This window comes from Amaranthus tricolor, chromosome 7, assembly GCF_026212465.1.
Source record: "Amaranthus tricolor cultivar Red isolate AtriRed21 chromosome 7, ASM2621246v1, whole genome shotgun sequence".
NCBI classification, from domain to species: Eukaryota; Viridiplantae; Streptophyta; class Magnoliopsida; order Caryophyllales; family Amaranthaceae; genus Amaranthus; species Amaranthus tricolor.
The window spans coordinates 5,553,023-5,562,274 of record NC_080053.1 but is presented as its reverse complement, the minus strand read 5'-3'; the positions used below and the strand labels follow the sequence as shown (position 1 = coordinate 5,562,274).

At 40.8% G+C, this 9,252-nt stretch overlaps 1 non-coding gene across 1 annotated transcript; it reads right to left on the bottom strand.

Moving 5' to 3' along the window:
* Positions 1–1,085: 1,085 nt before the first annotated feature.
* On the bottom strand, positions 1,086–1,193 carry LOC130819606 (small nucleolar RNA R71). The gene has a single exon (XR_009044645.1). It is a non-coding gene; the product is annotated as a small nucleolar RNA R71 (small nucleolar RNA).
* Positions 1,194–9,252: the final 8,059 nt, after the last annotated feature.

Sequence of the window (9,252 nt, the reverse complement as noted above, 5' to 3'; positions counted from 1 at the left end):
GATTGCATGTTTGGCCAATTTGCAAGTTTTATTCGCTCAATTCTATAAGCGAGAGTTGCGAGTTTGAGTGAACGATTTCCTTCTTTGAACAATTAAGCTTTAATCGCGATAGCTTGTTTTATTGTTTAATTGTCGAATTTGTTTGCGAGAGCAACATCTTCCTTCACCTATATTCATTCCTATCCCAATTGTTGTTCATGAATCATGATCTATGCATAGTGGATCCTTTTAGCCCTAGGTTTTAATTATTGAATTCTATTCATCTCTTATTTTTGCGTTCTACTTAGATAACCAAAAATCCAACATTTGATCGTTAACAATAGTGAACTTAATTTAAATTGTAACTTCATTTGTCCTTCCACAGTGGTTCGACCCTACTTTCCCAACTATACTAGTTAGGTGAATTAGGAATTATTTTTGGTAGTAAAACGACCTATCAAAATTTGGCGCCGTTGCCGGGGAAGGGCAACAATTTTACTTTTTGAATTTAGCGTTTGCTTTTGCTAACCCACTCGAAGAACAACTGTTCTTCAAGCGTATTTACGTTTGTTTTAGTGTTTTTTGTGCATGACCAGGAGTACCAACAAGCAACCTTTGTTTTTTGATCCTGAGGTTGAGGCAACTGCTCGTAAAACACACGCAAGTGCAAAGAAAAGGAGGGCGGAGGCTCGTAAACAAGCTCAACAGGCCTCTCGATCTCTTGAAATGGCGGCTCAGACTCCCGAGAGAACTCTTAGGCAGTCTACACAGCCCAAGGCTAGCAATGTTACTGCGGGGATTAGGATGCCGACTACTAATGCTGGAAACTTTGACATTAAATCCCATGTTATGAATATGATCACGGGAAATCAGTTCTATGGTCTTGACAATGAAGAACCCGTCGATCATCTGCAGAAATTCCTTCAAGCATGTTCTCTACAAAAGATTACTGGGATGACTGACGACGAGCTCTACTTGTACCTCTTTCGTTTCTCTTTGGCAGGCAAGGCTCAACGTTGGTATAACTCTCTTCCAAACACCATTACTACTTGGGCGCAATTGTCTGATGCTTTCCTAGTGAAGTATTATCCCGGTTATAAGACTCACGACTACAGAGTTAAGCTCTATAGTTTCTCACAAGATGCGGGGGAGACTTTTCATGATGCGTGGGAGAGATTCAAAGATTACCAATATATGTGCCCTCATCACGGTATAGAGAAGGAATTTGTTATGCAATCTTTTTATAATGGTCTTGATAATGAGACTAAGAGGATGGTAGATGGTGCGGCTGGCGGCTCTTTCATGAACAAACAAACTTCTGAGGCTATTTCACTCTTGGATACTCTTGCTGAAAATCAATGGAATAGCTCATCTAGGCGCGCAGCTCAAGCACCAAGGAAGGGGAAGCATGAAGTTGAAACTTATTCCCTTCTATCATCACAAATCTCAGCTTTGAATGCGAAAATTGATGGGATGCGCATGAATGCTAATACATCTATGCCCGTCAATGCTATGGCTACCTCTAACCAAGGTGGAGTTGCTTGTGATTATTGCGGTGTGCATGGTCATTCTCTAATGGAGTGTTCTGTTAATCCCAATGGAGCTATGGGGGTGCCCGAGCAAGTCAATGCTTTTCAAGCTCGTCCTCCTTTCAACAACAATAGCTACTATCCTGGAATTCGGAATCATCCTAACCTGTCATATCGCAGTAACAATGTGTTAAATCCTCAACAACAACATTTTCCACCACAAGCACCACAACAACATTATGGGCAACATCAGCAATATCAGCCCAATCAAGGACCACCCGGTTTCCAAAGGCCTCCTCAAGGCCATCAACAGCAGCATTTTCAGAACCAACAACCCCAATCCGAATTGGGGGAGTTGAAAAACATGATGGCCCAAATGGCCAAACAGCTTGAGCAACTCGGTACTCACAATAAAATGCTTGAAACTCAAGTTGCTCAATTGGCTGCATCTAGCTCCTCTAGACAAGCAGGAGCATTGCCCGGCCAACCCACTCAACCACATGGCAAGGAGACCGCCAATGCAATCACTACAAGGAGCGGGTTGAGTTATGATGAGCCGCCCATGCCTCACAATGAAGAGTCAAATTCGAAAGAAGTGGGCATTCCTGAAGTGGTTATTGATGAAGCACCTTCTGAGGCAGTGCACGAGAAAGAGAAAGCAAAAGAAGAGGCATTGCAAGTGCCTCCCATCACACTTCCTTTTCCCAACCGCCAAGTAAAGAGCAAGCTTGACAAACAATTCGGTAAGTTCTTGGAGGTAGTTAAGAATTTGCAGGTAACAGTTCCTTTTACTGAATTAATCACACAAGTGCCTGCTTATGCTAAATTCATGAAGGACATATTGACTAGGAAAAGAGCCTTTAGTGAGGTGGAAACAGTTGCTTTTACTGAACAATGTAGTGCTTTGCTACAAAACAAATCCCCTCCAAAACTGAAAGATCCTGGTAGTTTCTCCATCCCCTGTCACATTGGGACACTGTTTATTGATAAAGCTTTATGTGATTTAGGAGCTAGTGTCAGTGTAATGCCTTTTTCTGTCTGTTCTAAACTGAAAATGGGAGATCTAAAAGTTACCAATATTACTTTACAAATGGCCGACCGTTCTGTTAAATATCCTTTGGGTATTTTAGAGGACGTCCCTGTTAGGGTAGGTAAGTTTTATATCCCTGTTGATTTTGTTGTTCTTGATATGGAGGAAGATCGACAAATTCCTATTATTTTAGGAAGACCTTTCCTTCATACGGCAGGAGCAGTTATTGATGTGAAAAATGGTAGACTTACACTTTCTGTGGGGGATGACAATATAACTTTCAATTTGAGCAATGCTTTGAAAGGTCCCATGCTTGAGAAAAAATGCTATGCTATTGATGTAGTTGATGTGATTTGTCATGATAACTTGCCCCTAACTCTTATGAAAGATCCTTTGGAGGCCGTTCTTTGTCTTGAATCTTCTACAGGTGATGCTAGCATTTGGAAGACTGAAATTGATGCTATTGAACAAGCTCTTTGTAATGAAGAGCTTAGTCACAGCAAAGGCAAGAGAGTGCAGAGGTTAGTTCGGCCTGTATGCAAAGTTGAGGTAAAGAAGCCCGAACTAAAACCTCTCCCTTCCCATCTTAAGTATGTTTTTCTTGATGAGCAAGAGCTCCATCCTGTTATCGTCAGCACTACACTCAATGATGCCCAGCTTTCCCAACTTTTAGATGTTCTGAAAAATCATAAGAAGGCCATTGGGTATAGTGTTGATGATTTGAAAGGTATTAGTCCCGACTTTTGCATGCATAGGATTCATTTAGAAGAAGATCACAAGCCTTGTATTCAACCACAAAGGCGCTTAAACCCTAACATGCAAGAAGTCGTGAAAAGTGAGGTATTGAAACTACTTGACGCAGGCATTATTTTTCCTATTGCTGCATCTAAGTGGGTAAGTCCTGTGCAAGTGGTTCCAAAAAAAGGTGGGATGACTGTTGTTAAAAATGATAAAAATGAATTAATTCCCACTAGAACTGTCACTGGTTGGCGCATGTGCATTGATTACAGGAGACTGAATTTAGCTACTCATAAGGATCATTTCCCTCTCCCCTTCATTGATCAAATGCTTGAAAGGTTAGCTTGTCATAGATATTTTTGTTATTTGGATGGTTATTCTGGATTCTTCCAAATTCCCATTCATCCTGATGACCAAGAGAAGACAACATTCACTTGTCCTTATGGTACTTTTGCATATCGTAGAATGCCATTTGGGTTATGTAATGCACCAGCTACATTTCAGCGTTGCATGATGAGCATTTTTTCTCATTTCATAGAGTCTATCATGGAAGTTTTTATGGATGACTTTAGTGTATATGGTAGTTCTTTTGAATCTTGTTTGGCTAATCTCACTAAAGTTTTGAAAAGATGTGAAGAATGTAATTTGGTTTTAAATTGGGAGAAGTGTCACTTTATGGTGACTGAGGGTGTGGTTCTTGGCCACATTATTTCTGATAAGGGCATACAGATAGATCGAGCCAAGGTACAGGTGATTGAGCAATTACCACCACCAGTCAATGTGAAAGGGGTAAGGAGTTTTCTTGGTCATGCGGGGTTTTACCGCCGCTTTATTCAAGATTTTTCTAAAATTGCTAAACCACTAACCCAACTTCTTCTTAAAGATGCACCTTTTGACTTTACTGAGGAATGTGCTGAGTCTTTTAACAGGATAAAGCAAGCTCTCATAACCGCACCCATCATTCGCCCTCCCGATTGGGAACTCCCATTCGAGATTATGTGCGATGCAAGTGATTTTGCGGTTGGAGCTGTGCTCGGGCAAAGAAAGGACAAGGTCTTGCATGCCATTTATTATGCTAGCAAGACTTTGGATGAGGCTCAGGTCAACTACGCCACCACAGAGAAGGAACTTTTAGCTGTTATTTATGCCTTAGAAAAATTTAGATCATATCTTCTTGGTTCCAAGGTTATTGTGTATACTGACCATGCAGCTTTAAAGTACCTTCTTGCTAAGAAGGAAGCCAAACCAAGGCTTATTAGGTGGATTCTCTTACTTCAGGAGTTTGATATTGAGATTCGTGATAAGAAAGGAGCAGAGAATGTAGTTGCAGACCACCTGTCTAGAATCAGGTATGATGATGGTAAGATCTCCTCCTCTATTGATGATTCTTTTCCTGATGATCAGTTGTTTGCAGTCACATCACAGGGTCCGTGGTTTGCAGATTATGCTAACTATGTGGTAGGCGGCATTTTGCCTCCTGATTTGTCCTACCAACAAAAGAAAAGGTTCTTGCATGATGTTAGATATTATTTTTGGGATGATCCTTTTCTTTTCCGTGAGTGTGCAGATGGAATTTATCGCAGGTGCATTCCTGAGTGGGAGGTCCATGGGGCCCTCCAGCGCTGCCACAGCTCACCCTATGGGGGACATCATGGGCCAGATAAAACCGTTCGCAAGCTGAATGAGTCTGGTTTCTTTTGGCCCACGATGTTCAAGGATGCTCAGTCTTTTGTTATGTCATGTGATTCTTGCCAGAGGACCGGCAACATTTCGAGGCGGCATGAGATGCCCCAAATTGGTATTCTTGAGGTCGAAATTTTTGACGTTTGGGGTGTCGATTATATGGGACCTTTTCCATCTTCTAATGGGAATTGCTACATTTTGGTCGCTGTCGACTATGTCTCTAAGTGGGTCGAAGCAATCGCATCTCCCACCAATGATTCTAAAGTGGTCATCCGGCTTCTAAGCAAGGTCATATTTCCGAGATTTGGGGTTCCTAGAGCTCTCATTAGTGATGGTGGTTCGCATTTTCATGAACGAAAGTTAGATTCTCTTCTCAAGAAGTATGAAGTTTATCATCGTACTGGACTTGCATATCATCCCCAAACAAGCGGTCAAGTTGAGATTTCCAACCGCGAGATCAAATCTATACTAGAAAAGGTGGTTGCAAAGTCTAGGAAAGATTGGAGTATGAAGCTTGATGACACGCTTTGGGCCTACAGAACAGCTTTCAAAACACCTATTGGCACCTCCCCATACCGGCTTGTGTACGGAAAATCCTGTCATCTTCCCGTCGAGTTAGAGTACAAAGCTCATTGGGCAATTCGCGAGCTTAACATGGATAACAAGTTAGCAGGGGAGAAGAGGCTTCTTCAACTTAATGAGTTAGATGAGTTTCGATTGTCCGCCTATGACAATGCTCGGATTTACAAGGAGAAAACTAAGAAATGGCATGATAAGAAGATCCTCCCAAGAGAGTTTGCAAAGGGAGATAAGGTGTTATTGTTCAATTCTCGACTCAAGTTCTTTCTCGGAAAGTTAAAGTCTAGATGGTCTAGTCCTTTTTTGGTTACTAATGTGCATAAGTTCGGCTCCGTGGAATTGAAAAATGAAAAAGGTGATGTTTTCAAGGTCAATGGACAACGTTTAAAGCTTTACCATGAAGGAAATGTTGTTGGAACGATGGAAGTTATCCACCTTCATCCTTCTTCATCCTCTTAAGTTGGTCGAACAAAAGGGTCGTGCGGGACCTTAAAAACCAGTACTTGTCGGGAGGTAACCCGATTGCAGAGTTCACATCAATTTAAAAAAAAAAAAAAAAAAAAAAAACCGGGAGTGCAATGGCAAGCAAGCGGGCACGAGCTTCGGGGTCCAGCTCACAACCTATAGTTCCAGACATTGAGCGCGATGAGGATTTTCCCGACGTTATTTTCTGCAATGAGGATCAACGACAAAAGTTTCAACATCTCAAAGGGCGCATTGTGTCATCTAAATGGATCGATCGTTCGGCACTCGAACGATTAGGTATTCTCGAACCCACCCGTGATTTATTTGCTTCTCTTGGATTGTCTACTTTGTTTAATGCATGTCATAACACTCATGAGCATCTTACATTAGAATTTGTGAGTTCATTGTGGGAAGATGTTAGTGATAGGAGCAAACCTAAGTTGCGGTTTCGGCTGCACAACCGGAATTTTTCCTTGACCATTTCGCAATTAGCTAAATGTTTTGGCCTCCCTACGGGAGGAGATTTGCGAATACCCCAAGGGGGTGAGGCATGTGAATTATTTCGTCGTTTAACTGGACTGACCAATGTTTACACATCACACATGCATATTAATCAAGTTCATCATCCATGTGTGCGTGTGTGTTTGAAATTCTTCAGTACTTGTTTGTTTGGTCGAGCCGACCCTCACTCTGCTCGTAGTTTGGATTTAAACATTTTGGCTAAGTATTTCTTGGCGGGACAGACAGATATCAATATTAACATTCCTGTTTTCCTTTGGAAACACCTGTTATCCATTTCCCGCCATGCACTTTCTTCGAGCCAGGATGTTGTTATTGGGGGTTTGGTCACTCGCATCGCGACTAAATTTAAAATTCCTGATGATGCGGTTGTTCTTGCTGATTTTTTATTGTCCTTACAGCACCTTTGTCAATGTGGTTATTTGGTGGAGGGTAGTCAGGGGGGTTTTCGGTGGAAAATTCATTCCCGTCCCCCCTTTTATATTGATATGCCGACAGAGGATTTACCATCTTTGGAGCCCAACCGGGCTCATTACTTATTTCCTGCGGCTTTTCCTGCTGAGTCCTCCGGAACTCGTACGGGACCTCCGCTGGGACCACCTCCGATGGCTCCCCAAGGGTACTCCCCTTTTGAACAACTCATGATCGATAATTTCAATGCGATGCAATTGTCTCAGCGGGAAATGGCCGCCCAATTGACCTCTTTGGACACTCGATTCACTCACTTCGAGCTCCAATCTCAGGCTGCTTTTCGACCACTGCTTGACTACCATCATCAGCAAGGTCATTTTCATGCCGATGTTCAGTATCCTGATTGGTATTCTCCCCCTCCTACCTATCAGGATGATGACGATGATGATGAGCAGCAGGATAATGACTTTGACCCCATGGGTTAGTGGGCTCTTGCCTCCCTCTCAAACTCCGAGGACAGTGCTTGATTTAGCTTGGGGGGGATCTTGATTGTTGCTTTGAACACTCTCTTGTATATATTCTACTGCTTTTAGTGTAGTTTTTTTTGGTCGGAGTTGGTTGCTTCTCTCCTTTTTGCAGGTTCTTTTGCAAGTCACACTTTGGATAACGTGACGATTTTCTGTACTTCAGCTTGCATTAGGAAGTTAATTGGTGAGATCTTCCCAACTCTTTTCATAATTTAGCTTTGAGTATTTTTATTGCTTTCTTAGGATTGTTGCATGGTTTGTACCACTCATTAGGAGTGGGAGTTTACATGTGACCAAAAATATTGTATTGCTTTCTTAGTTGTAATGTATTTCTTTCTCCCTTGATGCGCCTTTGGATCTTTTTGACAAAGTATGTTTCCCTGTGCCCTATGGTTGAAATTTTTAACACTTGTGATTGCGGAGACTGGTCATTGTAGACTTTTGGGTTCTTTTTCCGATTCATTTGTATTATTGAAACTTGTGTTTTTGAGCATTATTATCTATTGTTTGGAACAAGGAAGAGTTTACCTTGTAAGGGTTTGGACTTTGATTTCTATCTCACTATTTCCTTCTTGAGTGATTAGTTCCTGGTGTATCACTGATCTCCATTTTGGCTTGGTACTGGTCTTGTTAGCTATGTAATTGCGTGATGAGCATGATAGAAGGCCCTCATTTGCTAGAAGCCATGTAACATTGTTTTCAAAGACATTATTTGCCATTTGATTCTTTACATTATTTGCCATTTGATCCTTTATTTTAAGCCCTACATTTTCTTTCATAACTAACCACATTGTAAACCTTTTTGACCCTATTTTATCAACCCAAGTCTAGCTTGGGGGAGCATTTGATCGGTTAGTAGGCGATATATATTCTGTCTTTTGGCTCACATTTAGTTGCATGGGGTACTTGAGTTAGGTTGATTATTTCCTGGTTGTTGGAGTGTGCTTATCTTCTTCATTGCTCATATTCATTCAATCAATTATAAAAAAAAAAAAAAAAAAAAAAAAAAAAGAAAAGGAGAAAAATCCTCTTGGTTTGTCATATGTTACCATCTTTTCATTATTCATATTTATGTAGTTTCAATTAAAAAAAAAAAAAAAAAAAAAAAAAAAAAAGAAAGAAAGAAAGAAAAATTTGTCTCACATCTTTTATTTTATTGTACATTTTCGCCTTTGTAAGTTGTAAATCTCTTATAATTTGAGGATGATATGACGGTGCTTTCCATTAGTTGGGTTGGTTCGGTAGTTATGAGTTGAAGTTATTTGGAGTTGTTTTCACCTCATTTTTTGGCTACGTTACTTTTTAGATTATGCTCCCCCAAAATAGACTTTTAGCTCGCTTATTTTCAAATTGAATCCTACCTTTGACCCAAACCCCATTACAAGCCCAATAAAGACCTTCTTGATAATCATGCAGTTATATGTGCTTCCTCGATTTAATACCTTGCTAAGATCTGAGAGTATGTGTTGCATTTCGAGTCGACTTCGATAGGTCGAGTGATATTATTTCCCCTTTAAACACATGAGTGTTGTTGAGATGGGAGGGTGCCTTATTAGCATTTTAGGCTAATAAAATTCATTCATATGCACATCTTTTGCATATTTGTGGGCGGAGAGCGATCGAGTACATTTTATACTCGCCACAGATAGAGGAGTGTCACCCGTGAGAACTCTTTCCTTGATTTCTCGTTATTCTTTAGTGATAAGGCTTGAATTCGCTTGTATGATATTTTACTCTTGGATTGGTATTGAACTATTTGAATGCTTTGATTGAGAGAATGTGATCACAAGCG